Source organism: Podarcis bocagei (genome assembly GCF_964188305.1).
Source record: "Podarcis bocagei genome assembly, chromosome: 8".
Taxonomy (NCBI): Eukaryota; Metazoa; Chordata; class Lepidosauria; order Squamata; family Lacertidae; genus Podarcis; species Podarcis bocagei.
In genome coordinates, this window is record NC_138133.1 from 55,884,197 (window position 1) to 55,898,516 (window position 14,320).

The 14,320-nt window shown below is 46.1% G+C and overlaps 1 long non-coding RNA gene across 1 annotated transcript in view; it reads left to right on the forward strand.

The window, feature by feature from the left end:
- Positions 1-514: 514 nt before the first annotated feature.
- LOC308593196 overlaps positions 515-14,320 on the forward strand; it is a 29,487-nt gene continuing 15,681 nt past the window's right edge. The window contains exons 1-2 of the long non-coding RNA XR_014010837.1: positions 515-540; positions 2,156-2,193. This is a non-coding gene — a long non-coding RNA (uncharacterized lncRNA). The remainder of the gene's footprint in view (positions 541-2,155; positions 2,194-14,320) is intronic.

Genomic DNA, 14,320 nt, shown 5'->3' on the forward strand with positions numbered 1-14,320 from the left:
AAACAGGTCAATGGGCCCTTTGTGGTTAGAAGCTGAGAATCGTACAGCTGCTCTCCTTTGCAGAAAGAGGAAACATGCTTCCAACTCAAACAACACTGATTCTGGGAGGCAAAAATCACTCGCAGCCACCCCTCCCCAGTTTACTTCAGGTGACTCATTCTGCACTTGCTGGATGGCTTGTGACTCACTACATTGTTAGACATGTCAGTGTGATGGAAAATGATCTGCTTGAGCTCTGATCCCGGGAGACCGTTTCCTGCTTGCAGCCTCCCCACTGGGGAAGTCTGAGGACCTACGGGGTTTTTATTTCTCTCCCTTTCCCTCCCCCCCTCTCCCACCCCTTAGACAAAGTGGGTGGATGCAGATAGAGAAGATCTTATTGGAAGAAAGAGAAGAGGGTTGAGGTCAATGGAATCTGTTCCCTCTAGCTGACTCTGTCCTGTGCTGGCTCTGTGTGTGACTTTATCTGAATAGTAATTAGTTGGCAGGAAAAGACGAACAGCTGAAGAGACAGGATGTGGTTGCTGTGCAAGATCTGAGGTCTGTTTCGGATGGGAAGGAGAAGGGACAGAGCGAAATGCAAGTCACACCTGCCTGATAGACGCTGCTGAGATCTTCAGCGGGGAAGCATACTTGTCGCTTGTAGGAAGGATTCAAGCAACTGCTTTTTTGCTTTACCTTGAGGCAACCCCCACCCCTACAAAACACACACACACCACACCATGGTGTGATCTGTGTGAAACTAGGTCAAGTGTAGGGTTAGTAGTGAATTCACTTATGCAGCCACTCAGCATTCGGCTAACCTGAAAGCTGATGGTGGTTGAATTCCCCAAGAGGACCACTTGTCTTTTGGATGAGCAGTACCTCAACACACAGGAAATTATCTTTCTTTCCCTGCACCAAAGTGTCTATATTGCACAGTTACTAAGTGATATAGCAATCTATCTGTCTCTCAGAAGTAAGTGTTCCAGTTTGCGAATGTTTTCCGTAAGCTGAACATCCGATGCGGCTGTTGGCTATTGTATCCGGGGCGCCTGCACCAATCGGAAGCTGCGCCTTGGTTTTCAAACGTTTCGGAAGTCAAACAGACTTCCAGAATGGATTAAGTTCAAAAACCAAGGTTCCATTGTATGTCAATACAGTAAAGGTATGGAGGATACGGCAGCTCCATAAAGGCAGCAAAAATGTAGAGCAAAGTATTGTGGAGGCTTTTCCAATACAGTGGTACCTCTGGTTAAGAACTTAATTCGTTCTGGAGGTCCGTTCTTAACCTGAACTGTTCTTAACCTGAAGCACCACTTTAGCTAATGGGGCCTCCCGCTGATGCAGTGCCATCAGAGCACAATTTCTGTTCTCATCCTGAAGCAAAGTTCTTAACCCGAGATACTATTTCTGGGTTAGCAGTTATTGCTGTTTAGAAGGGGAAGTTCTCAGGCACTGCTGGGACTTTAGTCTTGAAGTTCCCTCTCACTCACTGGTGGGCCTTCTATTTTGGCCTCCCAGGCCTCCCTGTTTGACCCATGAGGCCATTTTGGCCAAGCCATGTCCACCTGGCATCACATGACATTGGCACGGCTTGAATTCAGTGCTTATCCTATCACACTTTCGGCAGGGACCAGATGCACTCTGGAGCTCCTTGTCATTCCCAAGTGCATCTTATTCCTTCCAAAAGCAGCGCAGTAGGGAAAGGCACCCAATTCAACCAGTGCTAAAGCAACAATCAGAGCACACTTGCAACTGTTGCTTTATAGCCATGGCTTTGCCTTTCCCGTGCCTGATGTCACAGGACATCAAATGATTGGCAGCTGGACAGCCCCATCCACCTGCCAATGTGGCTCACAGAGACCGACTACTTTCAGATCCAGTCCTCTGGCCAAAAGTGGTTCCTCACCCCTGCTCTAACTAGATTCTGCTGCTGCTTACAATTTATATTGTACCATTGGTTATTCTGCCCTTAAAATAAATAGGGGTTATGTAATCTACATGAGCTTCTTTGTGAATGTTCTTCTTTACATCAACATAAAAGGAGCCATATTGGATTATACTGGATCACACCAAAGGTCCAGCTAGGCCTTCATTCTGCTGTCAGTGTGATATGGCCTTACTCCTTTCCAGTGCTTTTTAGGTGTTTTTGTTTTGTTTTGTTTTGCTTTAGGAAAGAAGGGTGCTGGTACTTACCATGAAGTTGTTACAGTAAGTGCTGTATTTTTTTTTACTTACTTATATACTTTTAGTATATAAAGCTACCTTTATTTAAACTTTTACAGAACAAGCCAATGAATACACTTGTAGGAAGTTTAAAAACAGTATGTCACCTTTTTACACCAACTATACAGTGGTGCCCCGCAAGACGAACGCCTCGCGAGACGAAAAACTCGCAAAACGAAAGGTTTTTTCGTTTTCGAGTTGCTTCGCAAGACGAATTTCCCTATGGGCTTGCTTCGCAAAACGAAGCTTGCCCCGCAAGCTCCGGGGACAGCGGGAAGCGCAGCACGTCTTCCCCGCTGTCCCCGGACCTCTTTTGAAGCAAGGGGTGGCGGGGAGAAGCGATCTTCTCCGCGCCGCCCCTTGCTTCAAAAGAGGTCCGGGGACAGCGGGAAGCGCAGCGCTTCTCCTCGCCGCCCCTTGCTTCAAAAGAGGTCCGGGGACAGCGGGGAAGACGCGCTGCACTTCCCGCTGTCCCCGGACCTCTTTTGAAGCAAGGGGCGGCGCGGAGAAGATCGCTTCTCCCCGTTGCCAGCCCCGCAAGCTCCGGGGACAGAGGGGAAGGCGCAGCGCCTTCCCCTCTCTCCCCGGACCCCTTTTGAACCAAGGGGCGGCAAGGGGGAGAAGCGATCTTCTCCTCTCCACCCCTTGCTTCAAAAGAGGGGACAGAGCGGCGCTTCCCCTCTGTCTCCAGACAGTCTCCATAGGAACGCATTGATTGATTTTCAATGCATTCCTATGGGAAACCGTCCTTCGCAAGACGAAAAACTCGCAAGAAGAAAAAACTTGCGGAACGAATTAATTTCGTCTTGCGAGGCACCACTGTATTGCCATCGACTTGCTTTAGATGTTACAGAAATTCCAAGTTTTGAATCCACTTTCCTCAATCAACAGGTATTCATAAATACAACATCTCAACCCCCGATTAATTTAATGGTATACAAGTGCCGTACTTTTAACATTTGCCAAAAAAAAAAAAAAAAAAAAAAAGGTGCTGGTATTGCGTACTCTTGAGAAAAAAAAAGAACTGCATTGGGCATTTTGCATCTTCCAGATCAAGTGCAATGGAAGCTCCACACAGGGCGCATTGCACTTCTCCAGTCCTGAAGTCACCAGCGCTTGAACGACGGCAGTCAAGCTCTCCCAGACCAGTAACGACCATAGTTGTCACACCAGAGGCGGCTGGTAAAAGGTGCTTCTACCTCCTGAAGCTACCTGGGCCTCCAGGGACAGAGCTGGATCCAATAACAGCCCTAAACTGTGTACCTGCTTCTTCAGGGGAGTGTGACCCTGTCCAGGACAGGCAAGTGGACCAATTTCTTTGGCATGGGAACCCCTCCCCCACAGCGCCTCTGTCTTGCCAGGACTTGCTGGGGTAATGTGTCTCTGTGTATCCAGGCCCGGATTTATTCCTTCTACAAACAGATTGCTAATATGGCAACCCAGCCACGGGAGGCACTGTGCACAAATGGAGCCATGGGAGACCACTTTTATCTTAGCTTCGGGCTGCACCTGCTGGATTTTCAGCTAGCATCCAGTTCTTGGCAACCTGGTGCTACCTCTCTGAGATCTAATGGTTTCTGACTTAGAAGCTTCCCTTTGAAATTAATTGATTTCCTTCCCCTCACAAAGGGCAGCATTCACCATGATTGAAATATTACAGATATAAAGCATTACTATACCTGCAGCCCAGTTGGGGGAAAACCTTTTAGGGTGGCTTAATGTTGGGGCTGATATACATATACATATACATATACATATACATATACATATACGTGTGTGTATATATAATAATAATAATAATAATAATAATAATAATAATAAATAATAATAATACTAAATTTTATTTATTTCCCCCCCTCCCCAGCCAAAGCCGGGCTCAGAGCGGCTAACAACAGTAAAACAATAAAACATTCTAAAATCATTTCATTATAAAATTAATTCCAATCAAATTAATGGCAACCATTGGGCTAGACGTTCTGTGAGGATTGCCAAAGGATGGATACACACACACACACACACACACACACACACACACACAATTTTTATTTTACTGGAATACTTCCTTCTGCATGATGCTCACATTTGATTCATTGTTGAAATCTTCCATGAGCTCACATATGCATACCTTTAGGGCACTTTTACACAAGCTTTTAAGTGTGCCAAATTTGGGGTTGTCATCCGCAAATCAATGCCTTGCCTCTGACCTGGTGAGATAGACAGGTAATCTCAGGATCTTACCTACAGGCTTGTCATTGCTTTTCATTTGCTTCAGTTGCATTTTACTTGCGCATGGATGTTTACATAAACAACTAAATTCTAAGCCTAGACAGCATTGGAAAGGGGAGCAGGCACCCCCACAACAAGCAGTTCACCCCCTCAATGGCTGAACCTCTGCGGTTACTAGAAAGAAATGTATTTTTTCTACATACAAATTGTAACTAAATTAAAAGCTAAAAATCAACAGAAGGCTACAATCCTGAGCACACTCCGTCAAGACTTACTTAAAAGAAGATATGATTAGGATAGGGACATTAATGAGAAATATTATTTCCCCATCAGGAGTCTAATGTAGCTTGACTCGCTGGAATTTACTTTGCTCCTTCTCTGCTGGCCCATATTTTCCCCTGGTGTCACTATTGGTTCTGTGAACCAGACAAGTAACTCCATGTGTGCCTAGTAGTGTGTTTGGCAATTGCAAAAACTTTTGAAAACAATGTGATAATAATTTATTTATTTTTTAAAAAATGGCAAGGTTGAAGTCATGGCAAGGATCACCAGCCTGAACCTATGCTCTAATGCAGAGGTAACTTGCACTATGGATGTTCTTGGAGTACAACTCCCATCAATCCTAGTCAGCATGTCCAATGACCAGGGATTGGAGGATCCTGGAGACTACCATGTTGGCTACACCTGTTCTGGCGTTTGCTTTATTTTCCAGCTGCTTTTGCCCCTTACGCCTTTGTAGTTTGGGGGAAGGGTGAAAGAAATGTGTGAAGCTGTCCGCACTGAGCACAGACACTTGCAAGCTGGGTTTTTGTTTTAGATAAGAGCCATTTAGTTTTTACTTGTGTGAAGAGGTGCCACAGATTCAAAGGGGCTGTGGGGCTACATCACCACATGGCTCATTCTAGCTCCCCATGCATTTAGGGCAAACATCTATAGCGTGGTGGTGCTTCTTTGCATCTAGATGAATAGGCACTTTGACACACCTTCGTAGAGGTTAGGCAAAAGCATCCCATTATTCTTGCTTCCATTCCATAGCACACAATGCTATGGATCTGGTGCTTTTACAAGCCTTATTTTTTTTGAGTCAAAGGTACACAGGGTGTCTACTGTTGTTGCCATACGTCCGGAATTTCCTGGACGTAGCTGGGATTTGACCATTGGAAACAGCATCCGGGCAGAAATTGCTTAAATGTTCAGGGAAATCCAGAAGTGTAGATTTCTGTGAATTTTTGAAATATGGCAATCCTAGTGTCTACATTGAACTCAGTGAGACTTACTTCTGAGTTGACACACATAGTGCAGTAAGGGGATCTGTTCATGTCTGCTTTGGTGGGGTTTCAAGTGGAATGTCATTCAGCTCTGGTGGTCTATTAAATATGGAAAAAGCTGCCCATAAGCACCCAATCTTCACCTCTGATGTTGCCCTTCCCCCCTTCTGCTTACAGCTTGCTTTGCTTTTTTAGATGCGGAGATGTGTTCATTTTGATGGGCCTTCCGAGCTATCTCTATGTGATGTGGAAGTAGCATTTCAAACAGAGTGTGGCGTAACCTCTTTTTAACATATGATACAAACCACAACTGTCTGGCATGGGCATGCAAGCCAGAACCCGAAGGGAAACGGCGCACAGAGCCAGACGTGATCTTTGATCGTACGTTGTGTAAAATTAACAGCGCCAGTCATGACAAGCCTTAAATGCCACATCTGTCAGGGGGTTTGGTAGCTGCATAACAATATGTTTTTAACCCCATTATTGCTTAATTATGCCTTCAATTATTTCCCCAACAATAACAACAACAACAAAACCCATTGCAAATAACAGGTGGTTTTCTGACAATTCTGTGTACTGAAAACAGCCCAGAATGGAGTTTGTGGCATTTTATCCTCCAAAGGGAGAAGACACCTGAGCACCTGAGCTTAATGAGTGCCCAACTCTGATTAACTCCTTAGCTGCCAGTTTTCCTCGCTCTTCTTGCTAAAGGCTTTATATACACAGGAAAGCACTTCAGCAGATAACGCAGGACAGTGACACATTCAAGAAGTTTAAGTGGAATAGGAGAACCTTGCTGGATCAGACAAAATACCCATCTAGTTCAGCATCCTGTTTTCCATGATGGCCAACCAGAAGTGCATGAAGAGAACGCGAGTGCAATAGCCTTCACCTGCTTGTGTTGTACCAAAAGCATTTCACCTATTCAATAGCAAGTGAGCAGGACGTTGTGAGGCAGCAGCTGCGTTTGCTATTTCCGTGCAGACAAAGACTTGTAGTTCAGCAGCCAAGCCAGGGATAGCTTCAAACAGCGAAGTTCTTTAGGGTGAAATCCAAGGAGCTGAACACCATTTAAATGAGTGGAACTTGCTTCAGAGCAAATAGGCACAGGCTACTAAGGAATGGTCCGCCATGTTGGATTCATCAGTTCTAAACTTGCATAGAAACAAATGTATATACATTGATGCTTTAGAATGATCTCCAGAATAAGAATTCCTACCAACTGGACACTCTTTCCTCATCCTCTGCTGTGGAATTTTTGCTTAGTGCAAGGAATCGTAGGGCTCATTCAAGTGGGCTTCCTCTCCATTTTCACAGGGAGCAGGTCAGGCCAATTGAGCCTGGAGACTGAGTCATCATCACCTGCAGTGAACTCAAAATGTTTGCTAAAATGCATCCAGCCAAGACTTCCATGAAGTACAGTAGGAGATCAGTACAGTGGTACCTCGGGTTACAGACACTTCAGGTTACATGATTTCGGGACGGTTACTTCCAGGTTTCGGCGCTCGCGCATGCGCAGCACACCAAATCACAACCCATGTGTTTGCAGATGCGGCACTGCGAGTTCCAAATGCTGCGGGTTGCGAATGTTCCTCCTGCACGGATCACGTTCGCAACCCAAGGTTCCACTGTACAGTGGTACCTCAGGTTAAGAACTTAATTCATTCTGGAGGTCTATTCTTAACCTGAAACTGTTCTTAACCTGAGGTACCACTTTAGCTAATGGGACCTCCTGCTGCCACCATGCCGCCACCATGTGATTTCTGTTCTCATCCTGAAGCAAAGTTCTTAACCCGAGGTACTATTTCTGGGTTAGCGGAATCTGTAACCTGAAGTGTCTGTAACCCGAGGTACAACTGTAATGTGGTGTGTGCAGCCTTTCATATGATTCCTCAGCCATTATCAGTCTACTCCTTCATGGCATCCCTGATAAGCTTATCAGAAGACAATTGGGGGAGGGAACACTTTAAAGAGACAGAAAGGAAAGGAAAAGAAATTTAAAAGTTTAAAGAAATATGGTAGATGGACAGGATACCATGCTAATACATTAAGCACGGTAGAATATATATTTCATTTTCTTACTATCTTTGTATCTTGACTTTTGTCCAAGTTTAGTGCATTGTACATGGTTTCTCCAATATAAAGTGGGGAAAAGCTAGTTCCCTGGGAAGGTATTTCCACAACTGTGGAGCCACCACTGAAAAGGCCTTGTTCATGATAAGTTATCTACTAATCTCCTCTTTGCTACTGGCAGGCCAGAAACCAAGGCCTCAGAAGCTAAACAGAGCTAAAGTAGATTCATGTAGATGCAAGTTCTAGATGCAAGGCTATTTAGGGCTTTAAATATGTAAACAATTATTTTTAGTTGAACCCATGAAGGACTGGTAATCATTGATCTAAAATAGGTGTGATCTGTGCTTCCTGTCTTGCTTCTGCAGTACTAGCAATCTGGCAGCTGCATTTTGAACCATTTCCAGTTTCAGAACTGTCTTTAAAGGCAGGCCCAAGTAAAACACATACATACATACATACACACACACATACATACATACTTATTATTAGTATTGTTACTAACTGAATTTTTATACCGCCCTATACCCGGAGGTCTCAGGGCAGTTCACAGAATAAAATCAAAATATAAAACCACAAAATACATATTCAAAATAAAAACAACAACCCAATAACCCCCACCCCACATTTTAAAAGGGCATAGGATGTCAATAAAATCAACCAAAGGCCTGGTTAAAATGGAACTTTCTGCCTGGCGCCTAAAGGTGCATAATGAAGGTGCCAGGTGAACTTCACTGGGGAGAGTGTTCCACAGACAGGGAGCCACTGCAGAGAAGGCCCGTTCTCATGTTGCCACCCTCCAAACCGCTTGAGGAGGAGGCACACAAAGAAGGGCCTCAGAAGATGATCTCAGGGTCCGAGTAGATACTCGTTTAATTCTGGATATAATCAGTGCATGGGTAAGCATTTTCCAGGTAAGATCACAGCAAGTTGATCTTAACAGGGAGAAATGTAAAGTATTGCACTTGGGCAAAAAAAATGAGAGGCACAAATACAAGATGGGTGACACCTGGCTTGAGAGCAGTACATGTGAAAAGGATCTAGGAGTCTTGGTTGACCACAAACTTGACATGAGCCAACAGTGTGACGCGGCAGCTAAAAAAGCCAATGAAATTCTGGGCCTCATCAATAGGAGTATAGCATCTAGATCAAGGGAAGTAATAGTGCCACTGTATTCTGCTCTGGTCAGACCTCACCTGGAGTACTGTGTCCAGTTCTGGGCACCACAATTCAAGAAGGACACTGACAAACTGGAACGTGTCCAGAGGAGGGCAACCAAAATGGTCAAAGGCCTGGAAACAATGCCTTATGAGGAACGGCTAAGGGAGCTGGGCATGTTTAGCCTGGAGAAGAGGTGGTTAAGGGGTGATATGATAGCCATATAAAAGGATGTCACATAGAGGAGGGAGAAAGGTTGTTTTCTGCTGCTCCAGAGAAGCGGACACGGAGCAATGGAGCCAAACTACAAGAAAGAAGATTCCACCTAAACATTAGGAAGAACTTCCTGACAGTAAGAGCTGTTCGACAGTGGAATTTGCTGCCAAGGAGTGTGGTGGAGTCTCCTACTTTGGAGGTCTTTAAGCAGAGGCTTGACAACCATATGTCAGGAGTGCTCTGATGGTGTTTCCTGCTCGGCAGGGGGTTGGACTCGATGGCCCTTGTGGTCTCTTCCAACTCTATGATTCTATGATTCTAAGTGAACCTTCTGTGAATTGCCTTCCAAAAAGGAAGCCACCATACCTTTAGCCATGCCTTTAAGCAGTGCTCCAGCAGGGCAACCTAGCTTGTCAATGATACCAAGCAACAAGGCAAGTCAGCAGGATCACTTTGTATACAGTATCTTCCAGGATAATCATCCACCAAGGTAACCAATACAATTTCAGTCCTGAGACCAGGCCAGAAACCAGACAGGAATGGCTCTGAATAACTGGCACCGTCCAGATCTACATAGAGTCAAGATGCTAACTCCCTCACCAATGCTTTACCTCAAAATGACAAATTTGGGTAGCTGTTCAAATTTGCCAGATTCAATGTAGATTCCTTTAAAAGGGATCACACAACTGCCTCCTTTAAGACAGAAGGGCCACATGTAACTGGCCTGTCATGTCTCTGTTTTTCTCACTTAGCCTTCTGTAATGCATGCCCTTTGACTTGCCCTTTCCCAGGCCACCTTGCAACAAGATGGGGACACTTCCAATGTGCTTCTGAGACTGTCTTGAATGGGAAAATGATGGAGGAGTCTTGAGGCAGGCAGAAACTAAAGGCATTGGTGAAAAGGCGAAGATGAGTGAGACACTGTGTGGAGTGGGCAAAAGAAAGAACGACAGAAACGAACCCTTCACAGATGAATATATTGTCACACTTAGTAAGTATTGAGAGTCCCTTTGATTTGCTGAGAAACTCCAGTGCATATTGGCCCTTTGAAACAGAGGACAATGCCCCACTTGGAAAGGATTTTAAACCATGCTAGACACGATGGCAGCAAATGCAGGCGAAAATCAACTTGCGCTTGCACAGAAGTGCTTCCTGATTCAACTTGCATGCCGAGCCAAGGCAGGCCAGCTCTTCGTAATGCTGTCCCACAGAGCATCTCTGATTGCTCACCGCCGGGACCACGTGCTGCAGTCCCCAACGCAGCAGGCGCAGAGGCCTCTCTGGCTAGTGTGCCGTTATTGGATTTGAGACTGCAGGCAAGCCTGGTGCCTGCCGGACTTGACAACCACTCAGTCGGTGATCTGTCTCCTTTAAGAGAGCAGACAGGCTCCAAGGCTGCTGTGTTACTCCCACCGGTTCCCCTCCTCTCCCTGCCTCTCTGAGTGCAGCACAACATCAGAACGCAGCTGTCAGTCAGGCTCCTCGGGGAGCAGTCTGTATGTTTACATGAATGATCATATGGTAACCTCTTCCAGCTCATGGGCAAGTCGCACGGTTACCTCATCTGCAGTCAAATTACCTCATCCATGTGAAATGTAGCAAGTGCAAGACAGGGAGCAAAGCACGGCGCTCTCCAGGGTATGGCTCCCTCATTAGGAGACGGCAGAGGAGCTGTCCTCCGTTGGACCACTCAGGAAATAAACTTGAGATCTGTTAGTCTTATAATTATCCCTACTCATGGGCCCCTTCATAAATCAACGGGGCTTATTTCATGACAGGGAGAGGGGTGTGTCCCTGTGTGCCTGGGAGCCTCTTGTCTCGGCGGATTTACATTTACCCTCTGGAAGGCTGCTGAGAGTCCTAGGATGATGAGCACTCGGATGGGAGGTTAATTTACCCCTCTTTAAGGAAATAAAGAGCAGCAGATAAGGTTCAAGCGGGATGGGATGCTGTGCAGCACAGGCCAGGCTCTGAAATCTCATGTGCCCTGGCTTACCATTTCTCCCTTTAAAAAAATATGGCGTGTGATGTCTAGGAATATAAAGTCAATTATCTTGGCCATAGGTGGCTGGGTTTATTAGACGCTGTCAAGTTATTCACAATGTAAAGGACATGTTGACCTACAGTGGTCTCTCCCTTCCAATCAGCGCTTACAACTTACAGAATCTCCTGTATTTGTGCATCCTTCGTATTAACCCTTGGGTTTGCTGGGCAGATATTTGCTGTAGCGTTTCCTTTGTAAGCCTTGCCTTGGAAGAACTCTTGTTTATTTTGGGACAAGCCTTTTAAAAGCACACGGTTGGCTGGAAAGCGTGGGGGGGGGTAGAGGGGAGAAGGAGGAAGGGAGGGAGGGAGGCAAGAAAGGAATCATCGGCCACAGTCTGCTTTCTTTGCCAACGAACACCCTGGTTAAAAAAAAAAGCCATTTATGTATCATATATTTGTTTCAGGCTATTTATCATTTCTGGTTTGCACACATCGTGCGTGAACAGCTGTCCTTATCTGGCATGGGGCAGCATAATAAAAGGGAGATTATGAGCACTCTTTCCCTCTCCCCCTCCGCTTGCTTTCTCAGGCCTATGAATGTGGAGCTGCTTCTGAATGGCAAGGAGGACAGGGTCTCATGGCAGTAACTAATGCACATCTGGAGTTTTGCAGCATTCTAGAGATAGTTATTAGGGTCCCAGGAGCACCAGCCAGACTGGGAATGGGAACCTGGTATCCATGGTGAGGCTCCCTATCTCACAGCACCAGGTGTGCTTTTTCTTGGAAAGGCTGTCCTCGGAGGGGGAGAAAAAAGAATCCAGGAGAGAGGTAATTAGGAGCTACCTTGCACAACCGAGCCAGCTCCCGGGAAGGACAGTGCAGGGAGCGGATGATGTGTGCAGAGATTTCCGCCTTATGGAAGGCAGCAGCGTTTTTGTCTCTTTCTCCAGGGGAGTTGAGAGGAAGAAATACAAGGGTAGATAGCTACACGTTTTAAAGAAACCTGGAAATGCTAACATGTCTGTGTTGGAGCACATCAGTGCAGGTTGTTCGCTGTCTTGAAATAAGATCCATATTCAGATCGATAGAGATTTGTGCCGAGGGGAAGTGTTTCTGATTATTTCTTTGCCGTCTCAATGTGGCATAGAGTGACTGAAAGAGATACCTTCCCTGGGCTGCTAACTGGAGACTAATTAATAAAACAAACCCTTTCCTGGCAGCTTCTCTCTCCCCCTCCACCCCCAATTTCTATAATACTGTAGGTGAGACGACCATAAAATGGGTAGGGCTAATGAATGGACAGGCCTGCCCTGTTTGAAGCCTGGTATTTCATTTGTGAGGAAGTTTGGTTGGATGCCTTTTTGATACTGCTAGAACTGTTTGCAACAGACAGAAATCAGTAGATAATTAAGCTCACAACAAAAAATGGTGATTGTCGCTGGTGATAAACACATAAATAGATTCTCAGATGCATCAACAGAAGTACAGTGTCCAGATCAAGAGAAGTAATAGAACTGCTCTGTTCTGCCTTGGTCAGACCATACCTGGAGTACTGTGTCCACTTCTGGATGCCACAATTTAAGAAGGATATTGACAAGCTGGAACGTGTGCAGAAGGGGGTGACCAAGATGATAAAAGGTCTGGAAACCAAGCCTTATGAGGAACGGTTGAAGGAGCTGGGTATGTTTAGCCTGGGGAAGAAGAAACTGAGAGGAGATATGATAGCCATTTTCAAATAGCTAAAGGGCTGTCACATGGAAGAGGGAGCCTCCTTATTTTCTCCTACTCTGGAGGGTAGGTCCCAAACCAATGGCTTCAAGTTACAAGAAAGGAAATTCCGACTAAACACCAGGAAGAACTTTCTGATAGTAAGAGCTGTTCTACAATGGAATGGTCTCCCTCGAAAGATTGTGGCCTCTCCTCCCTTGGAGATTTTTAAGCAGAGGTTGGATGGCCATCTGTCATAGATGCTTTAGTTGAGATTCCTTCACTGCAGAGGGTTGGACTAAATTACCCTTGGGGTCCCTTCCAACTCTATAATTCTACAATTCTATGACTCATTGGTGGTGGGTGGTAATCTTTTTCCTGTTCAGGACTTTCATATGCTAGATGGAATGAAGATGGAGGTATGGTTTATATGGTTACATGCCACCCCAATCTCTGCAGAGCAGCTGCATGAGATTCCAAAGGTTACAGGCACTCACCCAGGGTTGTGTTTCTGCTGAGACAAGTGTCTTCTAAATATATGGCTTGCTGTACACATATTTACACCTGGGCCTATACCTGGGAGCGAGTTCAGAGCACTGCATCTGAAGAAGGGCTTGTCCCCCACAGCAGTGCGGCACTGGAGTCCAAGGCATCCTGCACAATTTCTTAGGACCTCTGTCCCAGCCTGCCAAGATCATTCTGTCTCGCATGACCTCCACCTGGAGTACTGGCTCCACCATTTTCCTTCTGAAAGACCCTTGCCAGAAAAAAACCAAGCCTCATGTAAAACAACACTTCCCCCCTGTAGTCATAGCCTGCCCACCCTCCCCAGTCACCTTGGTAACCTCCTCCCCTCATGGCAGAGCCTCCTGCCTGGTTTATGGTTTCCATTGATGGGTTTTCAGTGGCGTCTATCTTAGGCGAGACCCTAGCATTTTCCTTTCAATTCTCCAAATATTATCTAAATTCTACCATTTATTAATTTCTAGCATTCACTAACTCTAGCAGTTATTAGTGAGTGCCCAAGGTCTCCTCAAATGTCCATACAGCTGGCTTGGTGCTGCAAAAAAGCAAGCAGTGGCTCATGGTAGCTCTGAGTAGCAGACCCCAATTGCAGTTACCGTATTTTTTGCCCTATAGGACACACTTTTCCCCCTCCAAAAATGAAGGGGAAACCTGGGTGCGTCCTATGGGGCGAATGCAGGCTTTTGCTGAAGCTTGGAGAGCGAGAGGGGTCGGTGCGCACCGACCCCTCTCGCTCTCCAGGCTTCGGGAACACATCCGCAGCCTAGGCAGCCCTGCGGGAGGTCCCGCAGGGATGTCTAGGCTGCGGATAGCAGCCTGCCACCCAGCACGAGGGGCGCCCTGAAGCAGAGCGCCCCCTGCGCCCAGCAGACATCCGCAGCATGGGGAGCCTTGCAGGAGTTCCCCGCAAGGCTCCCCACGCTGCGGATAGCAGCCTGCTGCCCAGCGCGAGGGGC